Source organism: Camelus bactrianus, chromosome 12, assembly GCF_048773025.1.
Source record: "Camelus bactrianus isolate YW-2024 breed Bactrian camel chromosome 12, ASM4877302v1, whole genome shotgun sequence".
In the NCBI taxonomy this organism is placed as follows: domain Eukaryota; kingdom Metazoa; phylum Chordata; class Mammalia; order Artiodactyla; family Camelidae; genus Camelus; species Camelus bactrianus.
The window spans coordinates 51460512-51477877 of NC_133550.1; the positions used below are offsets into that span (position 1 = coordinate 51460512).

Here is a 17366-nt window from a genome sequence, read left to right on the forward strand (position 1 = left end):
AGACAGAAATTTATTCTTTCACAGTTACGGAGGTCAGAAGTCTAAAATCAAGGAGTCATTAGGGTTGTGCTCCATCCAGAGGCTCTAGGGGAGTTTTTGTTCCTTGCACTTCCAGCTTCTGGTAGCGGTTGGCATCCCTAGACTTTTAGCTGCGTCACTCCAGTCTCTGCCTACAGGGTTACATTGTCTTCTTTTTCTGCTGTTTGTCTCAAATCTCCCTGCCTTTCTCTTAATACAGACACTTACTGAATTTAGGGTTCGCCCAGATAATCTAGGATGATCTCATCATCTCAATATTCTTAACTCTGCATCTGCAAAACTCATTTTTCCAAATAAGCTACTATCCATTGGTTCCAAGGATTTAACATGGATGCATCTCTTTTTCTGGAGTGGGAGGGGGGATTCCATTCAATCAATTACACCCTGATTGAATATTCCTACCAAATACAATCACTGTAGAAGTGAAACAGTATCTTTTCCTGGTGATGCTTTTCTCTCCTTCAACTGAGTTTGAACTTAGTCTTCCCTTCGTGTGGGCAGGGGAGGCCAGGTAGAAGGAAAGAGAAGCATCCAGCTATACTTTACAAAGATGGACTTTTCTCCATCACAAATGAAAATCCTGCCTCTTTGAAAATATTCTAAGGATGCATACTTACTAAGATATTACCAACAGAAATCTATCAAAAAATTTTTTTTTCCATTACCAAAAAAAATTTTCTTAGGACAAGCTGAAACTTAGAGCAAGTCTCCACTCTTTCCAGCCACCAGAGATTTACTGAGCGTCTATAATAGTCATAAATAACCCCCGGCTTGAACAAACTAAAAGAAAAATATCTAATCTACACTCATAACCTGGAGTAAATCATGCCCTTGAACACCTGGCTTGAAGTGATATAAAAATGTCATTGTCTTCCCTGGGCATATATGATCCTCACCAGGGATGTTAGAAGCTTAGTCAAGTTCCCAACAATACACGTGAAGGACGCATTTTTGTTGACCTAAGGGTTGCTTCTCTATTCTTGTCTAACACAATGCTCCTATTTGCTTCCCTAAAGCATATGGCCAAGGGCTTCAGAAGGAGTTACAAATACTAATTACAATTAGACCCACAAACTGAGTTTCATAAAATCAAATTATAAATAATGGAACTGACTTTATGAAAGTCATCATGCTTCTTGGCAAACTGATAGTAGAAAGTGGGCATAAAAAGTCCAAGATTTTAACTCTTGTCATCTTTATTACACCTTGGAAGAAGTCAAAAATATATATATCAAACAACAGAAATAGTAACAAGACAAAAACACCTGAGATCTACTTCAAAAACCTACGGAATGTCTCGCCTCTTGTCTTTTGTCATCACCCGTATATACGCACACTGAGATCAGTAGCTGGCAACAGAAAAATAGAACTGAGTTTAGTTTCCAGTTTATTTTTTAATCTGCAGATGCCTTTTCTCTTAATTCAGTATTTGCACCATCACGGAGAGCCTTTTTTTTAATTTCACATCCACTCCATAACCTTCATCTGTATGCTACTTTAAAGGCAAAGCTAACTTACAAAAAACAATTTGCTTTCCTGGAGGGGATGATACAGTGCATACTGATGTGGGAAATTTCCACCTCCAACTCTAAGGGGTTAACAATGGCAAAGAAAGCAACAGCAAGTAGCTCCCTCTCGGTCTCTCTCTCCTCCCTCCATCCTCCCTCTCTCCTTCTCACCCTTTGTAATGCCTACTTCTCTGATCCCCTGTTCCCTGCTTCCAAATGAGAACCCAGCTGCCAGCACTGTGCTGCGACCCGAGGGGTGGTGTCAAGGACGTTCTGCTAGGCAATGAACAGGACCGTTGATCATTGTTTTTCTTCAGTGTTTGCAGAGAATCTCTGGGCAAGACAAGTGTCTTTGCTATGCGCAAAGCACAGAGAGTGCTGCAAGGTTCTGGCTTTTTGGAACAAAACATTAAGCTTATGAAGTTGAGAATATTCAGGAGGTTAAAATAGCTGTTTGTGTTTCAGCATTACCGCCTCAGTGAAAGAATATATGTGTTTACCCCCCAAACCTAAAGCCAGAGTCTCCAGAGAACAAATACAAGGGGGAGTCTTTACCCCCACAGTTCTGTATTGAAGCCACCCAAGTGACAAAGCAAAACACTCAGGCATAACCATTTTCATCCAATAACTGCACACTTTAGAGACAAAAAGAACAAAAGTGTAGAACACTCAAATTACCATTTGCAAAATAGCCATGAATTTTTAGCATACAGCATGCTCCACAGAAGAAATACAAGTTGTTCTTTTAAAGCTCTGGATAAGCTTTTAAAGTTATGGATCTGCAACACAAACAAATTTAAACCTAAGAAGACATCCCGTTGCCATGACGATGTGATACACCAGCTCCCTGTCATGATGGATCACGAGCTTTGGGAATATGATCACCCCCGTGTACTTCAGGGTTCTCTGATAACAACACGCTGCTTTTAAATCTTGTTAGTGTATTACTCAGACATTTGTTTTTAGTCTTTAAAAAAAAAACAAACCAGATACAACGTCAGAGGCAAATAACCTAGCATAAATAAAAGTATTACACGTTTCTTTCAGAATATTTTTTATCTGATGTTTGTAATAACTGTGAACTTACCCACACGAGCTAAATTAGAGAGAAAGAAAATCTATTGTTCAAAAATTAGAAGTATCGTTTGTCAGAATCACTGGTTTTTAATGCTTCCATGAAAAGAAAACCATTCATTAATCTGAAGCCACAGAAAACTTATTGTGATATATGATTCATTACACAATGGTGCCTACAAATATGCTTTAAAAACAAAACAAAGGAACAAGGGACAGGTTCTAACTTGTCACAAATAAGATGACTCAAAAAGAATCTCTTTGGAAGCACAAACAAACAGGGAAAGAAATTTCTCTCTGTCAAGGCTGATGACAGCTTATCACCAGCCCCTCACCTTCTTCCAGTTTCCTGAGCTTTTCCTTGCCTTCTCCTCGTCTTATTATCTTGGAGGCGATAACAAATCAGACTCAACTGCATTACTATTCATTCCATTCACTCATTCTCAGTCAACATTTAAGAAGCATTTTTACTTTGTAGTAGGAAAAAGACCAGAGAAGAAAAGCTCAGCTTAGTGAGGAAGGCAAAAGTGAGAAAAATCGTTTCAGTAGAATCTTTTTAAAGCCTGTCGTCCTGAAGATGTGAAGGATTTCGTAAAATCACAAAGGAGTGCAGCGTCCTGGCACAGGTCAGACTCAGGAGAGGATGCTGTATTTGGGGTGAGCATTTTCCCAGGCAGTGAAGGGTGAAAAGGAGAAAGGTCATGTCCAGGAAAGAACATGTACAAAGGCAGAGCCTTTTGGAATTCCTCCTCTATTTTGAGAAATCTCATTGGGTCTGTTCACCTGGAGTGAGGTGCATATGGGAAAACAGTATGAAAAATGTTTGCCATTATATGGAGTTTGTACTTTGTCCTGTACAGGAACCCATTAAAAAAAAAAATTAGAAACTATGCAAAAAAAAAAGTCCAAAAAGTATTTCAGAAAACTCACTTGAATAGAATGGTGGAGGATTCCTTTGGGTTGAGGTGAGATTGAAGACAGAAAGATTAAGCGGCTCTTTTAACAAGCCAAGGGGGAGAGACTTGAACAAAGGCAGCACGTATAAAGAGCTTAGGGAAATATTTGGCAAAGGTAACAAATCTTGGTAATCTATTGAATGTAGAAGTGAAAGAAGAAATATTTCTGGCAATAGAGTTTGAGTGAGAGCTATTATGATTTTCCACAATGAGGAATATGATTCAGAAGACAGTCAGGCCAGATGGATTAGTGAATTATAGAAAAGAATCCAACCAGTGGACTGTAAGACGTGAAGAGGAAAGATCAAATATCAAATGACACTAACAGCTACACGGAAGAGATACACAGAGGAAGAGGATACACCAAAGGGAAACAAAAAGTCACAAACCGGTAGCTTTTTTTTTTTCTTCAACAAAGGCATCTCAAAAAGAAAAGAGCCTGCCATATTGAAATGTATTTATGTGATGTTTTAGTGTGATTAGCTATGTGCTAATACAAACGAAATGTATATATAATATTTAACACTTTATAGTACAATCCTTGCAAAATGTAAAAAGCATCATTTGATCTCTACCACAAATCTGCAGCTAAACTAGGTATTATTATTTTTCTCATTATTTTATGGAAGAGAAAACTGGTCAGAGAGACTAGCTAACACCCCAAGGTTACACAGCTGGTAACGCAGGACAGCTGAATTCACTTTCTCTGTGTATTTCATTAAATAACCTAGGTATATCTGAACTGCATGGAGAGGTCTATTTCATTAAAATATATAGAAAATTATTTTATTAGCTAAAACCGATCCTTATCATGTCAATTATAGAAATGATTTAAATACCTAAGCAAATAATATTTGGAGATAACTGCCTTCATTACAGTTATAAACTCACTTTTTTGAACTGAGAGATGACAGTGACAATGAGTTAAAAAGAAGGAAGTCTAGAATATCATAAATATTCTCTGTAGAAGGTATTTTTACTCTAGTCAGAAAAAATCAATGTAACTTTTACTCTCAAGTGAATATTGCCAGCCTCGAGATAATAGTAATTATCCATCACCTGTTTCAGATACACAAGTGGGATACTCAATTTTAGACTAAGTAATGTGGGAACCTATTAACTGAGCCAAATAAAATAATCAGTAGAAAGGATAAAACTACTCCAAACGGTTCCTTAAACCACGTTCAGAAAGAGCACACATAGACGTCTCTTGCACAAATATATAAAAGGTAAATGGTAAAATCCTTGGGAAATCCAGCCCTCAAAAAGTAACATAAAAAATAATGAGCCCATCAGATGAAGAACTGAAACTAAGGCCACATTTGCACCAACATCTTTCAGAACCATGATGGATCCCCCAGGAGCCAAAGAGAAATCAGCAAGTATCCTAAGAGCCATCTTTATCTCTGTGGTCATTGAGAATCTCATTAATCCTGTGCAATAGAGAAAATTATTACTTTTGAAGCTTAATTAGCATTTTATACTACTTCACAATTTTTTAAACATCAGCCTAAAAGACTCTTTGGTGCTAGGTGAGTAGACATTGTTTCCATCACTTGAAGATGAAGAATCAGTGGCTCAGGGAGGCTGATACTTGCCCAGTTTTATCAGGAGAAGGAAGAGACATACAATGTGAATTTACGTTTTGACTCAATCTACCAGGTCACTACACCCTTCTATGTCCTCTTTTATAAATGTCTACTTTGACACTCCTAAGATACAGCCCACCAAATGACCTTTCACTAGACAGGAAGAAATCAAATCATACTGAGACGTCAGTTGTCTCACAGTAGTTATGTTTTATTATGAGGTCAGTGTTCAGGTACAAAGATGGCTAATTCCTTTTTCTTCTCTAAAGTATGATCACAAACAGCCAAATGTGTGCTTCCTACGTTGTATTAAGCCACTAGTGTGTTACTACAGGACTCAGAGACCGCATTTTAATTAGACACATTGATTTCATAACTCAGTCCCATGGCAAATCACTATAATAAACACTTTCAAGGACGCCTCGTCTCTCTGCACAATGCGAATATCAAATACAATGACCTTTCCCGTATTTCCACATTAGTAAGTTTATTTTTGTAAGGGTAATGAATTCCTTTGCCTCTCAATTTGATCCTTGTTTTTGTAAAATATTAATCATCTGGTATTCAGAGTCCCTCTTTATAAGTCAAATTTTAAAATCTCTCTGCTATAACCGAAAATATAAACATGGAATTCTCAGATAATAATTGTGGACTCCCTAAGCTTCTTAACAGTATTTCAAGCAGGCCAGCTACAACATGCCTGCGAACAGAAAACAAAGTCTACTACTAAGGCGTTATCCCTGAGACTTTTTCAGGGAGTAAAGGGGTTCTGAAAAGCATCCTTGGGCTCCCTTAGAGAGTCATACAGATTTGTGCATAGCATCGTCAATGTTAGGCTTCCAAAGTGAGGCAAGTATTTAAATTATTGATTACATTAGGTTTGGGCTGTATTTGTGAGGTATGCATGTGTATGTGTTTCTGTCCATAAGACTCCTGGAATTAATGAGACCTAAGTCTGAACACTGTCAACAGATATATTGCCCAAAAAAGGAGCATGGGTTCACACACCATAATTATTCTTAGAATTATACTTACATAATTATTATAGTTCCTGTTAATTATCTTATGTATTCTTTCTTCAACAATTTTTAAGCACCTACTTTGTGCCAGTCACTCTGTTAGGCACTGGATAAACACAAGGGGGACCCCAGCCTGCTCTCAAGAAGGAACATCACAAAATATGTCTACTAGCAGGTCGTCATTACCAAACATATCATTATGTAAATGTAATTTTGAGAAAGGTGATTCCACACTGAAAAACAATTTCCCTACAAATAAATTAAAATGTTTCCTTCTGAATTTCCAGTATTTGGGGTGCAGGACAGCTTTCCCCTTCTTTGCATCTTACTCCTGTTAAAAATTCTTTTGCTCAATTAACATTTTGATGGGAGACGTCAATCCCGAAGGCCGTATATGAGAAAAACAATTCCCAGGCTGGCTCCTAAGTGCACTATTACAGCCAATGCTAACAGCCTGGAAGATAGATGAGAGAGAAAGAGAAACATAAAGGGAAACTACTGGACAATCTGAAGAAGTGTGGAGGAAGAGATCAGAGGGAGAGAGACAGTAAGAAGGATCACAGAGAGAGTATGGAAAAAGGAAAGAAATAACTCAAGTAATTAGTGATATTACAGCCAGTGGCACCACCACCACAGTTGGTCCCACAGCGAGTCCCCAGCAAGAGGTGAGATGCAATGTCTCAATTCTACTTAAACTACCTTATTTATACTTGAGTAAAACATTCACACCTGTCATTCCAAATATAGTTATTCCTAAATCATTCCATGACAGTTTAAATAAAAATTAGCATTTATTTTTTGTAGGCCCAGTCAACATGCTAAATGTGTTAGGTACATTAGTTATTCTTACTATGCAAAACTCCAAGAGCGATATATCATTTTTCAGATAAAGAAACTGTAAAGCAAAAGACTTAATTCATCATATTCCTTTGCATTTGTCCTTCCTCTCCCCTCAAAAGACTTGACGTTAGTGCCAGCGTCTAAAGGTAAGATTCAGACAGCTATGTGATTTTGGATAAGATCCGATACCTCTCTAACCCTTACTTCTTCATCTGCAAAGTAGATATAATAAAACTGAGTATATCACAGTATCGCTGTGAGGATTAAATACGATAACTCACATGAAATTATTTTACTTACAGCTGGAACAAAATAAACACTCAGTAAATAAAAGAATTCTTATCTTTACCATCATCTGTTTTAAATGGCTGACTAGATAGCAACACAGAGCATCAAAATCTTAGAGTTCCCCCCATGGTCAACTGGCAAGTATTTTATATATAATACACCAGGAGAGATACTGGTCTAAAAATGGAATGCTTGAATTCCCTATCATATTATGGTTTTCTGAAAACATTTTTTTTAAGTGTTTCAAATATTAGCCCCAAGCAAACAGCACTGAGTTGAACGTAATTAGACGCAAATACCTAAATGTGGTTAATATTTGCCATTACTGTAAACGCCTGAGGGCCTCTCTGCACTGCCGCACCTGTGACTCAGAGGCACGGGTTCTGGAAAGCCGACGAGGTGCAATAATTAGTGTTATGACCCCCGCTGCAGCACACAGGGGCCAGGATACAGGTAAATCTCTAATGTCTATCATGCTAAGGGATAGAGTGTTTTTGAAGTAGTAAATCGTTCCCCCTTGTTAGCCCCGTCTTCTGCCCTCTGCTGAGCCCCCACTCCTCCCTCCCCGACTCTCCCCCCTCTACTCATGAGACTGGGCTGCTCAGTGCTCACTGACGGAGCAGAAAGCAAAGCGAAAAAGGAGCCTCTTAGCTTCGATATGTAAAAGCTTAGCAGTCATTTTAGGGACACGGAGAGAATTTAAAGCGTAAAAGATTTGAAAAAGGTAGGTTACTCTGATAACTATGTAAGTTTAAAAAGCTAAAGTTCTAATCTGTTCTTAGAAACAATAATTAGTACATATATGTAAACTAAAAAAATGCAGTAGAATGTATATATGTATTCACATGCAATATAATGCGTACGTGCAGTCGAACTGTAATAATTCTACCTAATAAAACTGAAAAAGGAGGGGAAAATTATTACAAATAGCTGAGCTTAAAAAAAAATTACTAACCTCAAATTGAATAAATGCTGATAAACAAACAAATAAACACAAAGGTAGGCTGAAGAGAGTAGGTAGGCTCCAGAATTTGGAGTAACAAACGACATGGAGGATGGCGGTACCTGAACGTACACGGCCAGGCAGATGGGAATAAAGCACGTTTTAACGGAGAGGTGAGGGGACCAGACAGGACGATGGTCAACTAAGCGGCTGTCCGGACGCTCGGGCGACAAGCATGACCACGTGCCCCACCCCCCACCCATGCCAGGGACTCTCTTAGTTCGTCAGGCTGCTCTAACAAGAACACCTTAAAATGACCTACGAACACAAGAAATCCCTTTCTCACATTTCTGGAGCCTGGGGAGTCAGTCCGAGACGGAGGTCCAGGCAGATTCGGCGTCCGCGGAGAGCCGGCTTCCCGGGTCGGCAGACGACCATCTTCTCACCGCGTCGCCACGTGACAGAAAGCACAAGGGAGCTCCCGGGAGTCTTTCTGTCTCTGTCTCTCTCTCTTTTTCAGCTGCGTGGCCTACATAAGCCCCCTCGCCGCACCCCCGCCCGAGGCTGCGCCTCTGCCTCCGTCCCCCAGGCCCGACTGAGCGCGCGGTCGAACGCCGGCACATGCGCAGTTTGCGCCCAAGCACGGCCCTGCCCATCGTGCCCGATGGACCCCGCCGGCCGCAGCCCGCCGGGTCGCGCTCCCGGAGTCAGAAGTTTCGGGAACCGCGCCTTTAATGAGGTCTGAACGGTGTTTACCATCAGAGGCCTCATGGCCCAGCTGTCTTCATGGGCCTTGCGCCGTCCATGATCCCCAGGTGTTTCTCTGCTGTCTCTTTTACAAGAGCACTAATCATGAGCGCTCTGCCCCCAATCACATCCCAAAGGCCCTACCTCCAAACACCATCACATTGGGATTTAGGTTTCAACATAGAGATTTGGAGGAGATACATTGAGTCAATAGCAGAGATAGTACATAAACTTCCAGAATTTATCCACAACCCTTGTGGAGGCAGTTAGGGTCCAAACTTACTACATTTCTGTCACGTGAGTAGAATGAAGGCTTAGACTGGAAATTGAATTTTTATATAAAACACAATGTTAATTTTTTGCACACCTGAAATCAATGGACTCAGGTGTATGCCCGTCTACGCACCCCAGCTCTGTGTGATTCTACTATGTGTGTGTGTGTTTAAATACACATATAGAGCTATCAATATGGCTATAAAATTATGCATTTAATTTCTAGTACATTCTGCAAAGTAAATGTGACACAAACAACTTCCCTAGGAATCAGCAAATGTCTCAAAGGCGAACATACTGTTTTCTGCATCTTTATATTAGCAGGGCTTAACCCAATTCCTGAACTTTGTAAGTACTTACAATAGCTTTTAAACTATTAAATAGTCATTGAAGTAAATTAAATGGCTTGACTAAATGACTACATTAGTTAAGTGACTGCTTTTTAGTAGTCATTTAATGTTCATGTGTAAGAAAGTGACATGATCAGAAAATGTGTTTTGAACATTAATTTGAAACCCACATGTAAGAGAGTATGGAGCTAGAAGGCTACGGGAACACCAGGGGAAAAGAGTGTAAGTATCTGAACCAGGTCAGTGGCGCTGGGAACAGAAAGAAGAGCATAAATGTAATCGCCAAGGGTACAACTTGGTAAAACCCGGCAGCAGTGTCCTATTTTAGAACTAGAGCTTTTGTGGAGCTGAGCCTAGAATGGTTTCTAGCCTTTGGCCAAGTGCTTGAGGATGCAAAGTAAATAGTAGCTGTCAGAGATAAAGGTACTAACAGTAACAGCTTTAGAAGGAATAGAGTTAGCAAGAATAGTATTCAAACAGCTCATCCATTTAAACTGTGTGCATTTAAATATTCTATCTAGTTAACCTGCAACACATCCATTAAGACTTTGAAAATACCCTTCTGCTCAACGTGAGATTGTTAATAGGTTTCCAAGTACTCAACTTTAACATAACAATAACACTAAGAGCAATTACTATCTAGTTTCAGTAAAAGCAAGTCGAGTGAATTCATATGTGATGCAGCTTGCTGGATATATATATTCATTTCAAACTGGAATTGGAATTATTACTAATTCTACACTTTAATAGGTTAGTCAGCCTGCAACACTCAGAGTCTTTATTCTCTTTGAGCCGTGGTGAAATAGAATATATCATAAGGAGAAATAGTAAGAAGAGATTCATGTCTCCACAGTAAGATCAAAGTGAAAAGTAAAAATGTTTCATTATAGGGCATAAGAAAGTTCACAGTATAATTTTTAAATTAAAAAAATGCAAATACACCCTTAGCATTAGAATTTTAACTAAGAAAAATAAGAAAAACTAGTCCAAAATACCTTGAGCATCTGAAATCTTATAGCATCACATTTGTCTTTCACTTTTATACATTATTTTACAGAGTATAACTGGGATGGATTTGGTAGAAAACTATAACTTCTGACCCTTCTTTTGTGAGTTCCTTTCAAATTTCAGATTTGACTTTGGTGTTGACATAAATTCTGAGAGAAACCAATCTCTCTTACAAGGAACTTCTCCTCTTTAAGGCATATTGTGTAACACAGTTTAATACAATACCAACATTTATTGCACATAGTCATGGATGAAAATTATTTCTATTATTTTTAATTAAAATATCAACAAACATTTCCCCAGTGCACAGCAAACTATACTAGAAACATGCACACAGAGGCAAAGTCATACTCAAAGAAGGGCATGAAATAAAAGAAAAAAATTTCAATTACCAAAAAAAAAAAAAATAGTTAATTATTATTGAAATTAAATGACAGAGATAAACCACAGTCCTTTTTTTAGAGGTGTTAACAACTGGATGGGGAACCATCTCAGAGGTAAGGGAGCACACTGATGAACTGCCAATGGCAAAAAAAAAATAACATGAATGAAAAGGGATGCAACTAAAGTATAGGGGGAAAAATACAAGTTAAGACGAAAGGAGAAACCACTTGGCTTTTCTGGGTGCCTCTTCCCAGCCATACTTGCCTCACATGCCCAGAGTGTCCTTAGTCTATCCTAACACTTGTTTTCCAGGGAACATGTGGTTTCCCAGCTTCCTTGGACACCCACCACCATACCCCCTTGTAAGCACACTTGGGTCCTCATTCTTAACAAACTTTATAAACATTATATTACTGTATTATTGAATTATTTCTAGTCTGGGAAGGAACAGAAGGGGAAAAAAAAATCATCCCAAAGCCTGCTGGGCCCACAAGCCATTACGAGGAAAATGCCCGTGTCCTTTGCAGCCTTCTGCCTAGGCAAGTAGCATCCAGGGCACTAGACTGCTGTGTTCCCCCTTTAACCAAAGCTGACTTCCCCCAAAATGTTCCTTCATTTTCTGACCCCCAGGGTAACCCTAATTATTCTCTGAGGGTCCAGGAATCCACCTGGAATTTCTTCAGCCAAGTTATTTTGAATGGCTGCCCCTCGCTGTCTAGTTTGCCACGAGCCTGTTGGCTACACCCCTTGATTTCACCAAAGTAGAGGACAGCCACCAGTCTACTGTGACAAAAAGCCCTGTCCAATGGGCATTTCTTGAACCAGATGGTGAAGTGTCAAGTGAACCAGATTCTCCTTTAACTCTAAGGCACATGCAGAGAGACTCTGATAAGAGCTGCAAAAACCTTGAGGGAGCAGATGTTCTGAAAAACACAAGCTGGAGTGATGGAGAGTGAAAAAGGAATTATAGACCCCAGAGTGTTAGAGGCAGAGAGGTAGGGAGAACCACAACAACAAAAAGTCACCAAAATCAGACAGCAGGAGAACACCATGAAAAACGCCTGCTTCTGAGGAATCAGCGAGTTCCCCTGAAGTCTTTCAGCTTCCAAATGTCAGCCCAGCCTCCAGAAGCCCTGCTTGAAAGGCAAATTGCTGGCTTTCACACATTCTGCCTGCCCTTTTCTCCTGCACATCCTTATCCTGAGTCTCCATTATATACCCCTTTCCTTTCCAATCTAGAAGAATCAGACAAAACAGGGACACCTAGGTCTCTGAGTGAAAGGCAGAGGAAAGTCAACACCTTATATAAAGCTTGAACATCTATATTTCTCTCTCCAACTGCCACCTACAAGCCAAGTCCCGCTGCCAACCTGCTGGGCAGCAGTGCTGACTCAGCTCCACGCTGTCCTGAAGGCGACGGCTCGCACCTCCGAGGGTTTCTGTGCCCTTGGGTGTGCGCAGAACGGGTTTTGGGGACGTGCTGATTTCTTTATACTCAGCTCACCTTTACCATCAGGGTGATGAGCCCATGCTGCTATTATAAATAATCTAGGACCTCCTTGAACTATTAAGGACAATAAAGTGTTATTTAAGTGTATTTTGTTTTCTTTCTAAGAGAAAATGTAAATTGTCTGATAAGCTCTTTTTTTTTTCCCTGACCCACAGTGTCCCTAAGTATCCATGGAGGACCCGAAGTCAAACTGGCAATGTCTTCAGTTGCATCGTTGTAAGTAGAGGCACCTAACGGTCAGCAACACCAACCAGCAGCCCGTGATGTCCGTCACGCAAACAGGTTTGGGTGAGCACCGTGATCGCTTCAAGGGTCATTGCTATCTGAAGTGAACCAGGCACCCACAGGACCCCAGTGCAGTTTTACGCATTTCTTTACTCAAGGACGGAAGCAATTTACCTACGCTGTGGAGGTTTAGCGGGAGGAGGGGTGTGGGTTCCTACACCGCTCCCTGCGCTAGACCCCACTGCCTCCCTCCCTCCTGTGTCCTGGGGTGTCATTTGGGGATGTTTCTTCTTCTGCCTCTGCCCTTTCCGCCCCAAAGTTCTCTCTAACCCCTCTTTTCTCCTTAGGTCTTGTTACACATTTCCATAGAAAAATTATCATGTCCCAATTGCTACTGCCTTAAAACTGTCAAGTTTAAGCATTTGGTAAATATCTGTACATAATTTCTGCTGACTTTGAAGACAGAAACAAGTGTTCTCAGATTTTCCTTGTTCTATAAGAAAAAGTAGTAAGTTCTAGTCCAGCTTTCAGGGATGAGAATGGGAGGCGTTTACTCCTGGTTCTCACTGGTTTTCTTGTGTTATTTCTCAATCTACAGCCCTAAGAATAATTTTACCATGACGAACCCTGTTATATCTACATGAAGAAGATATATTCCTATTAATATAGTTTTGAAATGATTTTTTATTTTAGGGTATTTTTAGATTACAGAAACATTGTGAAGGCGGTACAAAGGGTTCGCATATACCTCGTGCTGTTTTCCCTATTAGGAACACAGGTGTGATAACATTTGTAATATTTAATGGGTGAATAATGATACATGATTGTTAACAAATGTCTACTTTATTCAGGTTTCCCTAGTTTTACCCTAATGACCTTCAGTTCCAGGATTCATCCAGGATGGTGCATTATATGTAGTTAGGACATCTCCTTAAGCTCTCCTTGACTGTGACAGTTTCTCAGACTTTCCTTATTTTTGACAACCTTGATAATTTTGAAGAGCACTGCCAGTCTTTTTGTTAAATGTCCCTCCATTGAGATTTATCTGACTTCAGCTATGGGTTTTGGGGAGGAAGACCAGACAGGGAATGTTTTCGAAAAAGACCACTGTCGTCACACTTTGGCCAGGGCACAAACTATCAATATGGCTCATCGCTGTCGACATTACCCTTGATCACCTGACTGAGGGAGTGTTTGTCAGCGTCTGTCTCCACTGGAGAGTCACTCTGCCCCCTTTTCCACACTAACTCTTTGGGAGGAAGCCCCAAGTACAGCCCAGGCTTGAGGAGCAGGGAGTTGTACTCCACCTGCTTCAGGATGAGGTACCTACATAAATTATTCAGACTTTTTCTATGTGGGAGATTTGTCTACTCTCCCCCATTTACTTATTTATTCATTTTTTATATAAGAATGAACTCATACATATTAATTAATGCCTTGGATAAAAACCCAGGACTAGCTGATCAAATTGTTCCGGCTCTGGCTACTGGGAGCACTTTCTTCTGGCTCCTGTGTCATATCCCCATCAATACTGTGTTGCAGCAGTGCCGCTTCTGAAATTACAAGATGCTCCTGGCTCGTCCTGTATGTTTACTGACCCAGTCCTAGAACTGGCCATCTCTCCCAGGAGCCCTGGTAACTAAGGTCTACACACCAGTTGTGCTCACTGCTACTGAGATGATATGATGGCAATTCTGACCATAATTGTCAAGGACTAACAAATCTGGCCTTATGGTAGAAGACCATATACCACACTTACTACTCCACTAAAACCCAGTTTATCCACTAAACTTTTAATCCATTAGAACTAATTTATCCACTAGAAGTTATCCATTAGGACTTAGTTTATTCACTACCAACTAAACATAATGTATAACAAAGTACTTGGCTCAGAATGAAAGGTTGAAAATATCCTTACAACAACCTTTTGAGGAAAGACGAGGACCATCCCCAGAGACCAATGAAGAAACAACAACACAGAGAACTATAATAACTTGTTCAAGTCACACAGCTTAGACAGTCACACAGCTTTAGTGTCCCTTTCTCTTACCACAGTGAACCACCTCTTTTTTTTTTCCCCCCTAAAATAAAAAATGTCACTAATATTTTCATTTGTAAGGATTTCTCTTATAAACCAGCCAGAAAACCCTGGGTTGTGTAACTTTCCAGAGTGTAGAGTGGCAGTTGGCAACTTCAACAGAGGGCAGATGTAGGAGGTTTTTGCAGATGGCAGATACCACGGTTGGAGTTTAGCACTCTGCCAATAATCTTGTAGTGGCCCTCCACGTCTTCCTCATCGCAGCTCCAGGAGCCACCACTAATGAGTTAATGTCACCACCCCTGGGTAGAAAATGTTAGGAATGCCATCCTAATAAGGTAATTACATGGCTGTGATCAAGGCAAATGATGATCACTGACTCCCATTAAAAACACACAAAATGAGTGGAGAAGCCAGCCTCAAAACATAGACCTTTAGGGCCAAGTCACAATACAAAATGGGCATCTCTCCCTGGATTAGGAGTTGGCAATTCAGACCCACATTTATTTCTCTCTCAATATTGTCATGGCTCTTCTCAACACTGGGACTGAAGAGTTTACTGACCAGAGTCCTGAGGTTAGGAGCTCAAAGTTATGGCTTCTCCAATTTTATTTACATCCCCTTTTCCAGGCCCTGGCATTGGTACAATAGGCAATCTTTGGTGATATCTTTTACCATGTCAGTAAGAGAGTATGTTCATTTATATCAAGAATGGTACAGCCTTCACCTTTTACAATGTAAACACAATACAGAGAATTTACAAATGTTCCCACTGAGTAAAAATTTAGGACTTCTTTCCCAGACTCAAAGATTCCCAAAGGGGGAATAGAAGCCTCAGGAAATCTGAATCATACAAATCAAAGCATTAAATAAACAGATTATCTTCTTTTCTGCATTCATCTCACACAAGGCAAAACTGGCATTTTTATTAGGTAAGTTAAGATCAGGATTTAGAAAGGAGAAGAAACTGTATCCTCTTAGATGGAGTTTAGGAAGAATAATTGCTTGTCTGTCAAATAAATTCTACCTGAAAAGAAATATAAACTGAATGCTAAATCAAAAGTCTTCATAGGGGTTTAGCATGGTTCTGATAATGGTCACAAAAGAAGCTGTCCTTTTTATTCCTTTTAGAAAATTTTGATAGTAAGAAACTAACCGTAAGAAGCGAATATTTTGTGGTCCAAGGAAAAACCAAGTTCACATAAAAGAATTGATACCAATCAAATATATGTTATGATCTATCAGACTCCAAATGGAGCAATTCAAGTAGAAAGATAATCTGAAAAATGGAACAAGGCAATACATACAAAAGGTCCTGCATATTCAAACCATAAGGTATATTTCACCATTTCCCTAACAACATATTTCATTACATGTAAGATTGCATAAATAATTGATCTTTAATTATTTTTCAAAGAAAATGGTATTATTCTAACCATGAAGTACAATCCACTTATTTTTAAAAATGAAACAATACAAAAAGCTTAAAACAAAGCAAAAATAAGTGGAAATATAGAAATATAAACATGCAAAGATCTTTGATCTTTGTGTATGATCCTTTTAAAATACTGCTAAATTTGGTTTGCTAATATTTTGCTAAGCATTTTTTCATCTCTGTTCACCAGTGATACTGGCCTGTAATTTTCTTTTTTCTGGTTTTGATACCAGGATGATGCTGGCCTTGTGGAATGAGTTCAGAAGCATTCCCTCCTTTTCATTTTTGGGGGAATAGTCTGACAAGGACAGGTGTTAATACTCCTTTAAATATTTGGTAGAATTCCCCAGTGAAACTGTCAGGTCCTGGATTTTTGTTTGTTGGGAGTCCCTTTTTTCTGATCCAATTTCGTTATTGATAATTGGTCTGTTTATATTATGTATTTCTTTGTGATTCAGTCATGGGAGATTGTACATTTCTAGAAATTTATTTATTATACATTGGATCCATCTTGGCCACATTTTAAAATATGTATTCTTTTGTAAAGTGGCAAAAATCTTGGCCAAATTATTTCCTGCTATTGGGTGGAAGGTGGAACTTTAAGCAATGAGCTTGGATAATTAGCTGAGGAGATTTCCTAGCAAAGTGTTGAAGCTATAACCTGCTTTCTCCTTGCTGCTTCTAGTGAATGTGAAAGAAAATAGAGAAATTTAAAAAGGAACTGTTAAGCAAAAAGGGACCAGAAATCTATGATTTGGAAATTTTTCAGCCTGTTCAGATAGTGTGGTCTGAAACAGGGCCAAGATGTGACTGTATAAACTTTTGCTGGAGAGATTAGACAAGCAACTCATGGATCAAATCAACCATGTAAGCAGAAATACTTCTGGCTTGGACTGAACAGGGCAGAGATGGTTTGAAGTAAAGAAGGGTGTTGGAATTCTGGGGGGACTCTACAGACAGGACATGGGCCAGTGGATCTACTCGGCTATGAACATGTTTAATCCTTCAAAAAAAAATTAGTCTAAGAGTCACTTAGAGGTCTCCTCTGCAACTGTGATTGTCATCCCATTTGTGGGTTGCCTGCTCAAGAGTGTGGATCTTGACTACATAGCACCTCTGCCCCTCCTATGTATCTCATTG

The 17366-nt window shown here is 39.5% G+C and overlaps 1 protein-coding gene across 1 annotated transcript in view; it reads right to left on the reverse strand.

Annotated features, from left to right (window-relative positions):
- SYT1 (synaptotagmin 1) overlaps positions 1-8816 on the reverse strand; it is a 900038-nt gene extending 891222 nt beyond the window's left edge. The window contains exon 1 of the mRNA XM_074375356.1: positions 8603-8816. The gene's annotated coding sequence lies outside the window, so the exon portion shown is untranslated. The remainder of the gene's footprint in view (positions 1-8602) is intronic.
- Between the last annotated feature and the right edge of the window lie 8550 nt (positions 8817-17366).